This window comes from Anolis sagrei, chromosome 6, assembly GCF_037176765.1.
Source record: "Anolis sagrei isolate rAnoSag1 chromosome 6, rAnoSag1.mat, whole genome shotgun sequence".
NCBI classification, from domain to species: Eukaryota; Metazoa; Chordata; class Lepidosauria; order Squamata; family Dactyloidae; genus Anolis; species Anolis sagrei.
The window spans coordinates 40,219,678-40,236,761 of record NC_090026.1 but is presented as its reverse complement, the minus strand read 5'-3'; the positions used below and the strand labels follow the sequence as shown (position 1 = coordinate 40,236,761).

General features: G+C 40.3%; 1 protein-coding gene across 2 annotated transcripts in view; it reads left to right on the top strand.

Moving 5' to 3' along the window:
• Window positions 1-4,450: 4,450 nt before the first annotated feature.
• Window positions 4,451-17,084, top strand: part of WIPF2 (WAS/WASL interacting protein family member 2) — a 32,622-nt gene continuing 19,988 nt past the window's right edge. The window contains exons 1-2 of one of the 2 annotated variants that reach the window (XM_060781040.2): window positions 4,451-4,538; window positions 16,588-16,682. The gene's annotated coding sequence lies outside the window, so the exon portion shown is untranslated. The remainder of the gene's footprint in view (window positions 4,539-16,587; window positions 16,683-17,084) is intronic. The other variant, XM_060781039.2, reaches the window with a different exon arrangement.

The window sequence follows — 17,084 nt, the reverse complement described above, 5'->3', positions numbered from 1 at the left end:
GATTTGAGATGGCTATACCTCTGCAACCACAAACCACCCATGAACTAAACTTTTAGCAGCTGAAAGAGTGGTGCATAGAGTTTCAAATGATTACCCCTAGATGCCTCTTCCAGCACACAAACAGCCATTAGTTTTAGGCTGGATCTACACTGCCACATAATTCAGATTATCAAAGCAGATAATCCACATTATCTGCTTTGAACTGGATTATATGAGTCTACACTGCCATATAATCCAGTTCAAAGCAGATAATCTGGATTTTATATGGCAGTGTAGATCCAGCCTCAGTCATGTGCAAAATGATGACCTCGCAACATAAAGCCTAAGGAGATATCTGCAGGATTATTCTTCAGATTTGTTTCTGGCTCAAAATGATTAGTATAACTTGGGTTGTTGTAGGTTTTTCCGGGCTATATGGCCATGTTCTGGAGGCAATATAGCCCGGAAAAACCTACAACAACCCATGGATTCCGGCCATGAAAGCCTTCGACAATATATTAGTATAACTTGATTATTGAAACATAATCATGTGTAATTGAAACATGTTTTGCTTTTAAATTGAGTCCATCATTTTGTCCTAATATTTCAAAGTGAGGAGCAAGAAAATGCACACCAGTCTCATACTAAAAGCCACAAGTCAACATCCTGCCGAAAATGATAGTATATGCGAAGATTATTCTGAAGTTGTTTTAATAGTGGAACTTGTTATTTTGCAAATCTGATCTCAACATTTGAAAACCAGACTTGTTCTCCTTGGCACTGCAGCATTTCTGAAATGCGCATCACATGAGAGTGGGAGATGAACTCAAGGAATGGCCACCAACCTCATGCTGATGAAACACTAATAAGGAATTGCTAAAGATGCCCCAGTTAGTGGCAATTTATGGATATTAATGTTTTATTAGAAACTATAGCTGCAATAAAGAATCCAGTGGCAGGAGACATGAAGCTTATGAAACCCACCACCAACTTACATGGGTTAATATCCAGTTATGTTTGGGGAGCCATTATAGTTTCTGGAACTTTAATCATGGCGCTCTCCCCTGCCACACTGCCTGCTACTACACATCCTTCAATGCATATGCAGAATTTCTTAATAGATAGATGTGTAGCGATATTTATTTATTTATCGCATCAAAGCAAATTGAGAATACAGTTATAATGTATAAAAAAACCCCACAAAGTTAAAACCTTGGCATTATTCTGAAATCACAGGTCCGCAGTTTGGGGGTCCTTCTGGACTCAGCGCTGACACACAATGTGCAGGTGTCGGTGGTGGCCGGGAGGGCCTTCGCACAACTAAAACTTGTGCGCCAACTGCGACCTTACCTCGTGAAGTCTGACTTGACCATGGTGGTCCATGCCTTAGTTACCTCTAGACTGGACTACTGTAATGCTCTCTACGTGGGGCTACCCTTGAAGACGACCCAGAAACTACAACTTGTCCAACATTCGGCAGCCAGATTAATAACTGGGGCAACCTACAGAGAGCGGTCAACCCCCCTGTTTAAGGAGCTCCACTGGCTGCCGTTTATTTTCCGGTCTCAATTCAAGGTGCAGGTTATCACCTACAAAGCCCTAAACGGTTTGGGACCCGCCTACCTTTGTGACCGTATCTCCCGTCATGAACTATCTCAGGCCCTCCAATCCTCCGGGGAGGCCCTTCTCTCGCCCTTGTCAGTCTCTCAAGCTCGTCTAGTGAGTACAAGGGAGAGAGCCTTTTCTGCTGTGGCTCCCTGACTCTGGAACTCACTGCCTGGAGAAATTAGGAAAGCCCCTTCCCTTGAGGTCTTCAAAAAGAACCTTAAAACCTGGCTCTTCCGCTGCGCCTTTGATGAATAGGTATATAATCCCACATTATTGCTCTGACTCAGGGTTGTGTCATTGGAGTATACGTCCCCCCTCATGGGAAAGCTTGCTTCCACAACTCCCGCTGGAATGAGCCCTCCTCCGTAAATTACCTGCTTCCCTCTTTTATTTCACCCGACTTTTTAATTCGTTTTAATCTGTGTGTCTTCCTGATTACTACATGTTGCCCGCCCATTATTATAGCGCCTGTGCATATTTTTTTATTTTTCATATTGTTATGTATTCATGTGTTTTATTTAACTATGATGTTGTTGTTTATTGTTCGCGTTTTCGGTTTGTGTTTTGGTTTTCTTTAATGTAATTGTCGTTTGGGCTTGGCCTCATGTAAGCCGCTCCGAGTCCCCATTGGGGAGATGGTGGCGGGGTAACAAATAAAGATTATTATTATTATTATTATTATTATTATAAATTTCCTTTGACCAGAAGCTGGTCGAATGCCTCTGGTGTCACTGTAAGAAGGTCCTCCATTGTGCATGTGGCAGGACTCAGACTGCATTGTAGTAAGTGGTCTGGGTTTGCTCTTCTCCACACTCACATGTCATGAATTCCACTTTGTGGCCCCATTTCTTAAGATTACTTCTGCATCTCATGGTACCAGAGCACAATTTGTTCAGCACCTTCCAACTCATCCAGTCTTCTGTGTGCCCAGGAGGGAGTTTCTCATCTGGTATCAACCACTGATTGAGGTTCCGGGTTTTAACCTTCCACTTTCAGAGTCCCACTTGCTGAAGTGCTCTTGTGAGTATGTCTGTAGATCTTAGGAAGCTATTTCTCAATTTAAGGCATTGGCTTGCTGGCTAATATCCAAACAGAGGATGAGCAGGAGATGTCAATACCTTGATCCTGTCATTGCAGGCTGCTACTTCCCAACGGATGTCAGGTGGTGCAATATTGGCAAAGAGTACAATTTCTCCAGTGGTGTAGGGCGTAAACATCCTGTGCTAATGTGGCATCTTATTAAGAGCCACATCCACTGTTTCAACATGGTGAAGTGTATTCCACACTGGGCATGTGTATTCAGCAGCAGAGTAGCAAAGAGAAATTAGCTCAATGCACATGCAAAATTTCCCTCTGTGTTATCTTCATGCAGTTGGTGGTTGACAGAGTGTAATAATGATGGAAAGATGGATTTCAGGAGAAAAATAAGTACAGTCCTTGGAAATGTGGCTTTAGAAGGGCAAATGTAGCATTTTTGTGGGCCTTTGGTATCTATGATAATCTGCTATGATTGAAGTAGTATGCCTTTTCCTATAATGTGAGAGCATTCCATATGGATTACACTACGTCACACCATTTTTGTTCCTGGGTTATAAATGTGATTTCCAGAATAATGTTTGCATATATTCTCATTTTCAACATGATGTTGACACGTGGCCTTGCTTCTCACTCGGAAATATTGGGAGGACAAAATGATGGACTTAATTTTAATTGGCAACATGTTTCAAACCACAGACCACCTGCTACAATGCAGTCTGAACCCAGCCACATGCACAATGGAGGACCTTCTTATAGTAACACCAAAGGCACTCCAAGTGGCCAGCTACTGGTCAAAGGACATTTAATGCCAAGTTTTCAAGTGGGGTTTTTTTTTTAATACAACTGTATCCTTGGGTTCGCTCCTGAGATGATCAATAAATAAATTGGTTTTATCATAAATACATGGAAAATAAAGGCTTTTTAAACAGCACATTTTGCTTTAGTTTTTCAATGAATACCTCATCCATAGAATCATAGAATTGGAAGAGACCTCATGGGCCATCCAGTCCAACCCCCTGCCAAGAAGCAGGAATACTGCATTCAAAGGACCCCTGACAGATGGCCGTCTAGCCTCTGTTTAAAAGCTTCCAAAGAAGGAGCCTCCACCACACTCCGGGGCAGAGAGTTCCACTGCTGAATGGCTCTCACAGTCCTCATGTTCAGATGGAATCTCCTTTCTTGTAGTTTGAAGCCATTGTTCCGCGTCCTAGTTTCCAGGGCAGCAGAAAACAAGCTTGCTCCCTCCTCCCTGTGACTTCATCTCACATATTTATACATGGCTATCATATCTCCTCTCAGCCTTCTCTTCTTCAGGCTAAACATGCCCAGCTCTTTAAGCCGCTCCTCATAGGGCTTGTTCTCCAGACCCTTGATCATTTTAGTCGCCCTCCTCTGGACACATTCCAGCTTGTCCATATCTCTCTTCAATTGTGACGCACAGAATTGGACACCAGTCTCAACTAATTCCACATAGTTTGTGGCAGCCACAAAAACAAAGTTTCTAGAGTATGCCAACCACTTTCAAAGTAAGTACAACACAATTAAACAGGAAATCACACTTTCAGACCAGGATCAGAATTTTTTTACATAGTGTTATTTGTGCCTCTGCAGAAGCCCTGTGTTTTGAGAGAGGTTCTCCCTCCATTTCTTCTGAAAGTGTCCTAAACGTGACGTCACTCATTCCTTTCCAACATGGCCGCTTTCCACAGACTTTCCCTCCTTCTGTTTGACCTTCTCGTCATGGCCGACGGTTGGCTCTCTCTCTCTCTCTCTCTCTCTCTCTCTCTTCCCCCCTCCCGCGCACGCGCGTTGGCTGGGAGGGGCGTGTCCCTTGCCGCCATTTTGTTGTGGCCGCCGGGCGGGCTGTTTCCGGGTTGGAGGGCCCTCAGCAGAGAGACCTTCGGAAGGAAGCTGTGAGTAAACGGCGACGGGCCCGAAATGTAAAGGGATGCGGGTGGGAGGGACTGGGAGGCCTGGCCCTTCGTGTGCCCTTGTTTTGTGAGGGGAAAAGGAGACTGGAGAGCCTTGACGTTTGAACTGGGCTCCTCTGGAGGCCGAGGGGAGGAATTGGGAGGAGGCTGATGGATGAGAAAGAGAAAGGGGGGGTGTGTGATAAAGGAGGGCGGCGAGGCCTCAGCAAGCCTGGTATGTTGAGAACCATAAAGGACGGAAGTTGGGATTTTTAGAAGGCAAATGAGGAGACTGTAATGGAAATTTAGAGAGAGGGAGGGTAATATGCAATGAGGTTTTCTTGAAGTGAGGGTAGAGTTGATTAAACAGTATTTAATATTGAGAAATACAACATGCTATGGACTACTAAAGGAGAGGCCTGCACTTGTAGAATTAATGTTGTCTTACAAGCCCTGGATCAATGCTGTGAAGTCCTGGGAGTTGCAGTTTGTTGAAGCACCAGTACTGTTTGGCAGAGAAAGACAAATACCTGGTTAAACCACAGCTCCCATGATTCTAGGTTCAGGGGTAAAAGGGGTCTCTCTCATCCTCTTTTAGATCCCTCTCTGGCCCCTTCCACACAGCTGTGTAACATCCACATTGAACTGGATTGTATGGCACTGTGGACTCAGGTAATCCAGTTCAAAGCAGATATTGTCAGTAGATTATTGTAGGTTTTTTCTGGCTTTATGGCCACGTTCTAGAGGCATTCTCGCCTGACGTTTCGCCTGCATCTATGGCAAGCATCCTCAGAGGTAGTGAGGTCGCTACCTGCATCTATGGCAAGGATGCTTGCCATAGATGCAGGCGAAACGTCAGGAGAGAATGCCTCTAGAACAGTGGTTCTCAACCTGGGGTCCCCAAATGTTTTTGGCCTTCAACACCCAGAAATCCTAGCAGCTGGTAAACCGGCTGGGATTTCTGGGAGTTGTAGGCCAAAAACATCTGGGGACCCCAGGTTGAAAACCACTGCTCTAGAACATGTCCATACAACCCAAAAAAACCTACAACAACCCAGTGATTCCAGCCATGAAAGCCTTTGACAATACAGATATTGTCAATTATCTGCTTTGATATTCTGGGTTATATGGCTACGTGGAAGGGACTTCTATTTCAGTAGTGCTCATGTAGCACCTTTGAGACTGGAGCCCCTTCCTCACAGCTGAATAAAATCCCATATTGTTTGTTTTGAACTGGAATATATGGCAGTGTGGACTCAGATAATCCAGTTCAACGCACATATTGTGGGTTATTCTGCCTTGATATTCTGGGTCATATGGCTGGGTCAAAGGGCCCTGGGTAACATAAGCTTTCATAGACTTGTTGTGTTTTCATGTTGTTTCCAAGGTATGGCGACTGAAAGGCTTTCTTGGCAAGACTTATTCAGAAAAGGTTTACTGTTGCCTTCCTCCAAGACTGAGAGAGTCACTCAGGTCCCTTCCACACAGCTGAATAAAATCCCACATTTTCTGCTTTGAACTGGGATATGTGACAGTGTGGACTCAGATAACCCAGTACAAGCATATATTATGGGTTACTCTGTCATGATATTCTGGGTTATATGGCTGTGTGGAAGAGCCCTCAGTGGGTTTCCATGACTGAGCAGGGATTCAGGTTCTTTTCTCCAGTCATATTACCCAGTGCCCTTCCACACATTCATATAACCCAGGATATCAAGGCAGAAGATCTCACAATACCTGCTTAAACTGGGATATCTGAGTCCACACTGCTATCTATCCCAGTTCATAGCAGAAGATGTGGGATTTTATTTAGCTGTGTAGAAGGGGCCATAGTTCAGGATTCAAATCAATACAGTATTCTGTCTCCCAGATTTGAGGCCCCATCTACACTGACCTGCAGTTTCACACTGGTATTGAAGGAAGTGGTTTTGGTGTGCAGGTAATTACATAGGAAATCCTGGAACCAATTTGAAGTCCAGATGGTCATTACACAAACACCAAGGACTGATACACATTAAGGGTTTTCTTTTTGGCCACCTTAGTTTGAAGCTATATTTGAACTGCATTAAATGGTCAATGTAGATCAGTGGTTCTCAACCTGGGGTCCCCAGATGTTTTTGGCCTACAATTCCCAGAAATCCCAGTCAGTTTAACAGCTGTTAGGATTTCTGGGAATTGAAGGCCAAAAACATCTGGGGACCCCAGGTTGAGAACCACTGGTGTAGATGGACCCTGAGTCCACTTCCATAAATATTACAGACTAACACAATTATATCTTTATATCCTCTCTATATGTAACTACTTTCTTTGTTGCTGTTTTCCTTCTTTTCTTCACACACCCTCGGTAGCAAAGTAGTGGTGTTGTATTTAAAAAAAAAACCTTGGTGAATGTTAGAGATTAAGTGTATTCATATATTAGGTTTTATGGAAGTGGTGGATCTAGACATTTCTGGTTTTGGTAAAACCCAGTTCAAAACTAGTGATACTGAAAGGTGACATTTCAAGGAAGGGAAGTAGTGTCACTAAAAGTTTATATGTGATTGAGTGTGTATCATTGTGTGGTGGTTGATTTATTAAGAATAAATGACAGCGAGGATGGCAGACTCTTAAAGTGTAGGAAGTTTGTTATGGGTTGTGAATCAAGAGAGGTATGTATGTAGAAGACCTGTTTTGTTTTGAAATGGTAGCAATGGAGTATCTCATTATGTCAGAGAAGTAGGTGGTGACAACAGGAAACTTAATTTTTTGGTTCCTTATGCTTCCATGTACACTCTCTGCCTTGAAGTAAGGTGGAAACTCCTTCCTTTTAAACAGAAACTGGATGGCCATCTATTGGGGGGTGCTTTGATTTTGCTTTTCCTGTATGGTAAGGGGTTGGATTAGATAGTCCATGTGGTCTCTTCCAACTCTATGATTTTATGACCCCTAAGAAGCTGAGAACTGGAGTTCAGACATGATAGGAGCAGAATCTGTGTCCTGGAATAGTCTGGGTTTCTTTGGAGTGTCATCCTTAATTTGTCATGAACTTCAAATGAGGAGCTGAATATTGAGGAGACAAGAAGCAGAGCTGTATCTTGTTCGTTGTATGTGGTTGAAATATAGAGTACATACAGCAGGCAGATGATATTTTTTTCCATAGCCATCTGACGTTAATGCTTGCTTTCTTCACAACTAGGGCCTTTCTGCATGTCTTATTTTGGGCTTCTCTGTTGTGTAAAAATGGCATTTGGGGCATACTCTAGGTGTGGCTCCCTTTCGTTCATTCCTCAAAGGTAGGTGTGGTCAGTCCAGGTATAGCATTAGACTCATTAAAGAACTGGGTACACACTCCTCTACAGTGGAAGGTCAGATGTCTTCCTTAGCTACTTACCAAATGTTATCAGCACTTCTCTGACTGTGATGTTTGTTCACTAAATTTATAGTTCTTTAAACTTGAATGTGCTTATGAATAGAGGGTGTTAACTGACTTGGCAAGCAGAAGTAATCTGTAGTTAAGTAAGATGTGAGACAGTGTGTTAAACTACTTCAAGGATGGGAGACTTGTTGCTAGACTGCAGCTCTCAGCAGCTGAAGCCAGCATAGCAAGTGGTGAAGAATGCTAGGATGCAACATCTTGGGGGCATGGTTCCCCAACCTTGATTTACTTTCTCACTGAGCTGAATTATAATTGATCATTTATTATTAGCTGTTTTCATAAAGCTTACTCTTTCCTTCTCATCCTTCCTCCACTGAGAGGGATCACATTCTATTTAGTATCTAAAATGACTTGAGTAATTACAAATTTTAATGTGTGTTCAATGGAGCTTCAGATGTACTGGGAGATGTTGGACAAGGTAATAGCTTTTAGTTTCATTTTTCTTTCTTTTTTATAAATATGATAGGTATTACTTATCAGTGTTCATTTTTAAATGCCATGTAAATAATCCTTTTGCAGTCCTGGTTCTGTATTATCTCTAATTAGCAATATGTTTTGCAGTCTTACATACTTTTTCATGCCTGTGATAGCTAACATTCCAAAACAAAGTGCTGTCTGTAGAGGCTGTGGAATTTCCTTCCGTGCAGGTTTTTAAAGTAGATACACAGGCATGAATTTAGTATCGAGTCGCCTATGTTATGATAAGAAGATCCCACTTGTTTACCTAATTTGCTCCCTGGTTTTAATAATTTGCTCCCTGGTTTTCATATCCATTGAAAACATTTTTGATTTGATTTTAGGCATACTTGTTGCTGCTAGTTTCAGAATAACACAGGCATTACTTTGCTACAGTTCTAATTTGGATGCCTCTTTCTTTCTCTGATCTACCACCCCGAGATCTACTGGCACATGGGCCAGAGGAGGTGCAAAATGTATACTTCAAGATCTTTTTTGGATTGCAACTTCCATAATCTTTTTGGCCAAACTGTGGATGATTACTATTATTTCACTTCTGGTCTATTATACAGAGAAGAAAGTTAATTTAGATGTCAAGCTGGTGATGGAGTTTTATTGGGTTGGTTCTTTCCACAGAAATCGGTATACCAAAGGTTGGGCATTCCATTACCATAGAAAAGACACATTGACCCCTGTCCTTATTTAAACTATCCCATGTGGGAGCAACTTACAGAAAAACAGGTAACATAACATTTTGAGGGATCCATGGCTGGAATATCATTAGCAGACAATTTTTGGGCTGCATTTTTCATGATTAAAAATGAAATTACAGTAGACTTAGTTAGCTGGAACGCAAGCAACTGGAACTCTCAAACAACCGGTTTTTTAAAAACCCCTTTAATTCTTTTTTAAAACCCTGTTTTTTTATGATACAATGAAATGTCAAAACTGTATTTCATTAAGTTAACTTTGTGTGTCTAAATTTGCTTTTAATTACTGTATTTTAATATTACTATCAAGTCAATGCAAAGTTTATGGCATGGTATATTATAGTGTATAGTATCAGGTCTATTTTTAGTAGTAACTCTCAAGCAACCAGAAACTAGATTATCCAGCATCTATCAATGCCCATGGTTGCCAGTAAAATTATAGTCTATTCCAGTGGTGGCGAACCTATGCCAAGCATGCCGGAAGGATCACGCATTGCCTTCTCTACTAGCATGTGCATCATCACTCGCCATATTGCCCCTCTGCTCGCTTGCCCATGCTTACTTGCCTGCCTCACCTGCTTGCCCAACCCCCCACACCCGTTTGGGGATTCCATTTCTAAATGGTTTTCCATCACAGTTTTTTTGTATTAAAACATTCGTAGGTAGTCATAAGATATTGTAGAATCTTACTGAAGAGTCCTTGTGTATCCACTTTATACAGATTTGCTCCTTAGGGATAGTTGCCTGCAGAAAAACTAATTACAGCTTTAAAACTGTCTGTTTTGATCAGTGTTGCAGCAATTTATTATATTAATAATTTGCTTTATGATACATTACATTAGTCAAGAAATTCTGGAGAAGAATTATAACAATGAAAAAGTAATTGCAAAAAATATTAATGCAGAAAATCACTGTAATGAAAGTAAGCTTACATTGGTATACTTGCTAAACTAGTGATGCTAGAGTATACTTCATCCAATTTAATAGGCTACGACTTCAAAAAAAATTATGTCCTTAAAATGCCAGAAGATGCTAAATCTTCTTGATTATTGTAGTGAAAATGAGTGTTTTAGAATTACTTGAGGGTGACTTACACTGTTAAATGACAGAAAAACAGTCTGAAATTGAATGTTCTGCATCATTCCTTGAAAGTGTTCCTATACCAGTTCTGCTACACATCAAGGAAATGATACTGCACGGCTTAGAAATAAGGGTCTACAGCTTGGGACCTGTGTCTGAGTCTTTTGAGAGTTGAGATCATCATTCACATCTTTTATTTGATCAGTAGCCTAACCTGAGCCCCCAACTCTTCCTTTTCCTGTGTCTTTCACGTATACAATGGAAACAAGCAATCTATTTAGAGGTGAACAAGGACTGAAGAAAACCATTCAGACATTAAATGGACATGATTTAGATATTTTCCAAATACAGTGGCTGTTGCATTGCAACAAAGTTTTTTAATACTTTGTTTCTGTTAGAAGCTCAAAAATGCTTAACAGTCATAATGTTCACAACTGCTTTGAAAGACAGATAGTTAACTAGCCTTGGTGCTGGTTGGTCAGTTCCAAGTAACTATGTACAGTGAAGTTATCAGGAAATAATATAATTTGTTCTGGGTTTGCCAGATATCTGATAGTCTTGATATCTTTCTGTCCCCTTTCTCATTCCCACCCTGTTGTCACCAGTTTTCCACCTATATCTCACATTCTGTGAATGTTTGCTGAATTCAAAGGTTGATCTCAGTCTGTGAAAAAATATGCTTGCACTTTTGTGGTTAACTGGCTGAAATTATTGTCTTGAAACAGCATGAAGGTTCTTAGCAGATTGCCTATTTCAATAAGTGATAGGGTGGAACTGTTGATAGCAAGTCAGTAAAATCTGTTAGAATATAAAAGTTCAGTCTCGCTTTGTCTTCAAGGCACTGCAACTGGTAGAGCTCAATTAATGAAGTAGGTATGTTTCTGGGCTTTACTTTTTTAATAAAAGATTGGTACCAGAGGTAGAAAAAACATGAAAAGAATAGGGATAGGTTACTATACTACAAAAAAGAACAGCATGTCAACACATTTCAGCAAACCTAATTCAGAACTAACATGGACGTGTGAAATGAAATAATCAGATCAGGTAAGCCATGCATAAGCAACCAAACAAATAAAAATCTTCTAGAGATTACCTTTAAAGTGTTTTGAAAATGCATCCTGGGTTGATTTTTTTCTTTCAACAATATCTACTTTTTATGATTTTCAGTTTGGTGGCAAAATTTACAGATCTATACTATAACAACCAAAAGAGCAAAGCTTTCCAAACTTTTCATGTTGGTTACACACTTTTTAGACATTCATCCTTTTGTGTCACAGTGATTCCGTTTTACTGGCAAATCAGCTATTAATACTGTATAAATTGGATTTTTTTCCCTTTACACTTACATACTAAAGTTGATTCTTGTGTAGTTTCCGTTATAGCTGCTCCATGTGGTTTATCGCAAATATCATTGTCAACAGATTTTCTTTTTTTAATTAGAAACGTATCCATTTTAGTGGCATTTACTACAACTCAATCAAAAAATTGTGTAAATTATAAAAGTTATAACATACTTGAACAGCACCAACCTTTGTCTGTGGGATCGGAGGGGAGTATTTTCATGCGACATGCCTAGGGACTAAAGGCGACACACCAGTGTGCCCTGACACACAGTTTGGAAAGCTCTGCGCTAGGGTATAGGCAGCCTAATTTACATTTCTCATTTTTTCTGTTTTGCTCTCAACACATGCTCAGTATGTGATCCTGGAAGCAGTAATTTACCTTGCCTGTTTTATGTAAGCACACAGTTACAGTACAGTCAGTTAGAGTACAATCACAGTTATAGTACAATCACTTCCATTCTTTTTTAGGTCAAGTTTTATTGCATTGTTTGTTGCAGTCACATTGCCACAACCTGAACATCTGCCTTTCTCCAGCTCTGCCTCACCATCCTCCTAATGTCAATGTTGTAAAATAATGTCCATTAAGAAAAACATTAAGAAAACAAGAAAATGAGTGGATGGGCTGATATCCCATAAAAAATCTATATAAATAAAAAATGTAATGTTCATTTGTGGGATTAACATAACTCAAAAACCACTGGACAAATTAACACCGTCACCACCCCCAGCTCCTTCAAGGTCAAGCCAGTCACTTCAAGGATGCCATCCATCCACCTTGCCCTTGATCGGCCTCTCTTCGTGTTTCTTAAGATACATTTTAGATTTTGGAATCTTCATATCATCTGTTAAACATCTCCCCAGTTTTTTTGGTAGTAAAAAACTATGGACAGATAGGGAGAGGATTGTATTAGGTAGAATTCAGCTGGCCATAATGGGTGACCAGAAGAAATTTTTCTTGAAGCAGATGAATCTCGGGTTAATAATAATGATGTTGAAAATCCTGAAGCAATCTTTTGAACAATTACTTATCTTAGGTTCAGATCAGATACATTAACATCTATATTTATTGAGGTGCAGTAATAACTCCAGATGTACCTTTTTCAGAAAGCACTGCTACAAATCCATTACAACTGCTTTGCATAATGTGGTGATTTTCCTGCCTGTCACTGTGTTGTGGGGAGAAGTAATCTGTGAACATCTCATGGTTGTATGTGTCAATGTCATTTTGGTAATCGCCCTCTGTTAGGTTTATGCCTGTGATTTCTCACAATCCAACAACTGTGTGTTAATATACTAAAGATTCAGTACAACCACCAGTGACCAATATGGTAGTCACTGGTTATGTTGAATTTTTAGTATACTAACCATGTGTGTGTATATGTTAGTGTGCTAAAGATTCAATATAACTAATGGCCAATATATTAGCTGAAAGTTTTTTAGTTTAACACTAAGGTATACTGTGATCGCTGCAGTCTAATACTCATGGGTGCATTCTTCATAGAAGACAAAAGGTTCAATAAAGGTGATTCTTTGGAGTTTTATCATAACTGTGTCTTTCAAATGAGTAAGTGACCAAAATCCTTGTGGGGTTTTATGTGTTCTCTGATTTTCTTTTATGTGATCATCGGATAGCGAGTTGTAGTATTCCATTCTTCAAGTTGAATTTTCTAAAATTTTATTAATGTATTGAAACATGATAGTCATGTGTAAATATGTGAAAGGATGTTACATATACTTCATAAAGGAGCAGGAAGAAGGAACAGGCTTGTTTTGCCTGCCCTGGAGAATAGGACTCAGAGAAATGGGTTCAAATGACAGGAAATGAGATTCCACCTGAATATTAGGAAGAACTTCCTGGCTGTAAGAGCTGTTCAGCAGTGGAATTCTCTGCCTCGGAGTGTGATGGAAGCTCCTTCTTTGGAAGCTTTTAAACAGGCTGGATAGCCATGTATTGGTGGTACTTTTATTGTGCTTTTTCCTGCATGGCAGGGGGTTGGACTAGATAAAATAGAATAACTTTATTTTCATTGTACATTGTACAACGAAATTAAATGCTTTTCCCAGCACACATCACAACACAAAACAACACTTCATGACCCATGATGGCCCATGCGGTCTCTTCCTACTCATTGATTCTATGATACTAGGTGTAATTTGCTCTTTAGAATTTTCTCTGGGATTGAGCACTATCAACTTAACTGTCCAATTTGAAATTTCCTGAGAAGAAATCTGCCAAAATTTTCATACAACATGAACCGGTTTGAATGTGGTGGTCTGTCATTGAGCGCATTTGTGTTACGAAGCTTGTAGATGATGGAGTGAAACATGTGTTTCCCTTGCATCCTTTACTTCAAGGTTAGAACTAGTTTGGCTGTGCATAATCTAATTTGCTCCAGTTGATTGTATTTCTTTCAGATTATATATGGTAAAGGGTATTAATTGAACTGTTTATATTTGAAAGCCACTTAAAGAAGGTTTTGTACAGTCCTGACAGATATTGAAGAGTGTTGAGAGCTAGTTTCCACAGACATGAAGTTTTTTTTTTAAAAAAAGGATGCAGTCAACCAAGGATGCGTTCCGTAATATATACTTTTTCTGTGGTTATTTATTTGTTGTGTCAGGGCAACCAGTCAATTTTTCTGCGGTCAAAGGTGGATATAGCAGAATAGTGGGGAGTATAAAACTCAACTGAAAGTGACTGTCGTTTTTGAGGTTTTCCTTCATGTGTAACAGTAAAGCGCAATTCTCTACAAATTAAAAAGTAGAACGTCGTTGAGTGGCTCTAGCCTTCTGTTCTGGTTTTACATTGTACATTGTTAAAAGCTACACAAAGTTTTTAACACAGGGAAGTATTAAAAATGTAACTTCCCATAGTCTAAAGCAGTCCATTTTGATATCTCACTCTGTTACATGAATAGAACAGCCTGAAAATAGCTGAAGAGGAATAAAGAGTACATCATATCTGAAGGACACATGCTCACTTCTCATGAAAAGTTCAATGTGTGTTTCCTCAAGATGAATAAGCTCCCTCACCTCATTTCAACATTGCATCATCACCATATAAAGAAAGAGTTTGTGCCTTCTCTAGAAAATAGGAGAATTTAATGTGACTTGAATGTTAGTACTCTTGTAAGGAGAGCACTATGGCATATAATGCAGTAACAGGGGAGACTGTGAACCATATGTGGGTCACAGCCTAAATTTATGCAGTCTGCTTTATTGCCAGATTTGCCTTTACCTCCTTTCCTTCATTTAGGAGACTTGGCAGGAGAGTGAGTTGTGGACCAAGCACTATCAGAGGCAGAAGATGTCTCTGTATCCCCATGCATAGCTGGGGGCATTAATCATGGATAGAAGAGGAATTCTTACTGGGAGCAGCAGTAACTCTTTCAAATTGCAGGTGAAAGTAGTGAAATTGAAAATTTGAGAAAGCAACTCAGGCTTCTCGTGGGCTATTTGTGTTTTCTCCATGCAGCACTCTTCATCAGCTGTTGCTCTTTATGCCCCTGAAACAGACTCCCTAGCTAACTCAGCATAGCAGGATTTCAGTCCAGCTTTTCCCCTCTATTCCCACATTTGAAGGACTACAGCATTTCCATTATTACAACTTCCCATGAGCCCTTGAGTCTTATCCAGCCTGTGGTGAGGAAGGAAGGATGTTCAAGAAGTGGAAATTGTGTAGACGAGCCTGGAGTGATGAAAAGAGAGCAGAGCATTCTACCACTGTTGACAGTGCAGTTCCTATGTGTCAGTGAGGTTTTCTAGGGAAAGTCTTAATATCATCTTTGACAAAGAATGCATACCCATGAATAAAGAAGTCTCCAGCATATTTTTATGTTTTTGCAGATTTCATAGAGGGGGTGCAGTAAATAATAGATGATAAACATGTGAAAAGTCTGTCTTCTGGAAACTTTGTGAAGACCTTGGATATTATTATTATTATTTATTTATTTATTTATTTACAGTATTTGTATACTGCTTTTCTCACCCTGAGGGGGACTCAAAGCGGTTTACACATAAGTAATGGCAAAATTCAATGCCAGTACAGGCAGTTACAATTATACACTACAATTAGACATAAATCAAGTTAAAAACAGTGCATCCACAAGCAATAAAACAATAATTAAAACAATAAAACAGTCTCATCCGTCAAATCGCCATTCCAGTCATTGTCATTCTGAAATGCTGCATACATTTACTTCTACTGCCCGAAGGCCTGGTCCCCAAACTATTATTTTAATTTTTTTCTAAAAGCCAGGAGGGAGGGAGCAGATCTTACCTCATTTGGTAGTGTGTTCCATAGGCAGGGAGTCACAGCCAAGAAGGCCCTGTCTCTTATCCCTGCCAGATGCATCTGTGCTGTTGACAGGAGCGAAGCAGGGCCTCCCCGGATGATCTTAGATTACCTTAATGGAAACCTTTTCAGATTGGAAAGAATTTGAATTGGCAGCATGAGCCTTTTTTTAAAAAAAATTGAGAGAGGAAATGTACATCGGGGGGGGGGGGAGGCTGTATCGGTTTTCCAAAGCTGCCTGCCTTTTTAGATTTATTCCTCAAAATGGAGTTGGGGGATGTGGTACTTGGCTGCCAACTCCCAAGTCCTTATTTAACCTTCATGGGGCTAGCTTGAGAGCTCTGTCTGCTCATGCAGCAGCTCTGCTCACCCATGCCAAAGGTGCCAATCCAAGCAAATGCCCCTTGTGTCACAAGCTGATTTAATTTTAGGCACAGTAATGCTCTACTTGGCATGTTTGGACTAATGTAAAAGCTTTCTCCGAGGGGCTGCCACCTGAGCCTTCTCCTTCAATGTGTTCTCTTGTGTTTCTAGTATGTTATATTGTGAGCCAGTTTTTTGGATCTCCAGGGCAACTCTGGGTTTCCCCATTGTTACAAGAAACTCTGGGCTGTTCCAACATGTCGATGACCAGTCATCTATATGGCAAGTCACTCTCTGAATCTTGCAGAACAATGATCTGAAACTGGGGAGTTTCTGATAAGTCAGTTGCCGTGATCATGATCATATTATCTCTTGTCTGCTTTTGATGCAGGTGATGGACCGATTGGAGTGATTCATTCCTCCCACTCACCACTGTTGAATCTGCCAGATTTCTGAAAACCCCTCAAGGCATTTCAATTTGATATGGTTAGCATTTCTCTTGAAGCAATTTCACCTCTATAGAATTTGGAGCTGTCATTGCCAAGCTGTAGTATTTGCAGATGTTTTAGTTCCTATGCTCAGAAAACTGTAGTCTATTTGGATTTCTTAGACTCCATCAAATATAAGATGCTGAAGGGAATACCTCATGAAATTAAGAATTATGATTAGCACAAACGTTTGGGTTTAATTAAAGCAATAGGCAGACTTAAATATATTTTCCCAGATTTGCAAGGACATTTAAGACTAAAAGAGAGGCAAGGTCTTGCTGTAGCTGCCATAATGCTGCCCCATGCTGTACTTGGTGCTTCCTTTGCTATATCGCTTTGCCTATTCATGTGCGATTTCATGGGGAAGTGATTATTTTTCCTCGGGCTCTCTTTAGTGCAT